The sequence below is a fragment of the Propithecus coquereli genome, unplaced genomic scaffold, assembly GCF_000956105.1.
Source record: "Propithecus coquereli isolate 6110/MARCELLA unplaced genomic scaffold, Pcoq_1.0 Scaffold5, whole genome shotgun sequence".
Classification (NCBI taxonomy): Eukaryota; Metazoa; Chordata; class Mammalia; order Primates; family Indriidae; genus Propithecus; species Propithecus coquereli.
This window is the reverse complement of record NW_012150840.1, coordinates 20,291,993-20,293,218: the sequence shown is the minus strand read 5'-3', so window position 1 is coordinate 20,293,218 and position 1,226 is coordinate 20,291,993. Positions and strand designations below refer to the sequence as shown.

The window sequence follows — 1,226 nt, the reverse complement described above, 5'->3', positions numbered from 1 at the left end:
TTTGATCATTAAATTTTATTGTGATATATTTTATTACACTGTCACCTGATGTCTGTTAAAAATGAAATTCTGGAATGCTGTTCTGGCATATGTAATTTTAAGGAAGAAGCTCCAGAACAGTGTTCCAGTGCATCCCCTAACCTTCACCATGCAAAAACATAAAATAGCCCTGATGCTAATAAAAAGGTATTTATTGTCTGTTTGCTCTTAAAACTGCACTGTCAGCATGTGGTATTTCCATTAGCTCTATTTTGCAGAGCTGTTAAAGGGAGAAAGATCTCTCTCTCTCTCCATATATGCATATATATTCACTCACACACACACACACACACACACATACATATACACATATATACACACATATATTTGTTTTTGAAAGTTAGTGTAGACTTTTGAGCCAGGCAGACCTGGATTAAAGTCCAAACCCTTCCATTTAGTTATCATGTGAACTTTAACACATTTAATGTTTTTGAGTCTGTTTCTTTAACTTTAAATGAATGAAATTAATAATATCCTTCTACTGGAAGTTTTTGTGAGTATTAAAAATAAGAACATCAAAAAGACACCTGCACTCAAATGTTTATTGCAGCACAATTCACAATCACAAAGGTATGGAATCAAGCCAAGTGCCCATCAATTCATGAGTGGATTAATATATACCATGGAGTACTACTCAGCAACAAAAAAAGATGAATTAATACCATTTGCAATAATCTTGATGAAACTGGAGACCATTCTCCTAAGTGAAGTATCACGAGAATGGGAAAACAAACACCACATGTATTCACTGTTAAACTGGAACTAACCGATGAGCACACAAGTGCACAGAGGAAAGTAAAACTCAATGGAGAGCAACCATGGAGTAGAGAGAGGAGGGGAGGGGAATACACCAGCCTAATGGGTACTATGAACACTATTTGGGTGATAGGCACATGTATAGCCAGGACTCAAGCATTACGAAAATGATCCATGTAACCAAAAACATTACCCGCTTAATATTTTGAAATAAAAAATAAGTAAATAAAAATGGAAACATATAAGTACCCAGTACAATTTTGGCACTTAAACTTTCAGTGAATAGTGTTGATTGATATGATACTAGTAATTTAAAGGGTTGTTTTCATTAATAGCCACAACATACATACATACCAGTGTCCCTTTTGTTCTTTAAATTAAGGAAACCCATTCCTGTCCTAGGACCTTTGCATTTGTTACCTCCTTTCTCT

General features: G+C 34.8%; 1 protein-coding gene across 1 annotated transcript in view; it reads left to right on the top strand.

The window, feature by feature from the left end:
• The window catches only part of CEP128 (centrosomal protein 128kDa), a 414,369-nt gene that overhangs the window by 318,834 nt on the left and 94,309 nt on the right, over positions 1–1,226 (top strand). The gene's annotated exons all lie outside the window — the stretch shown is intronic.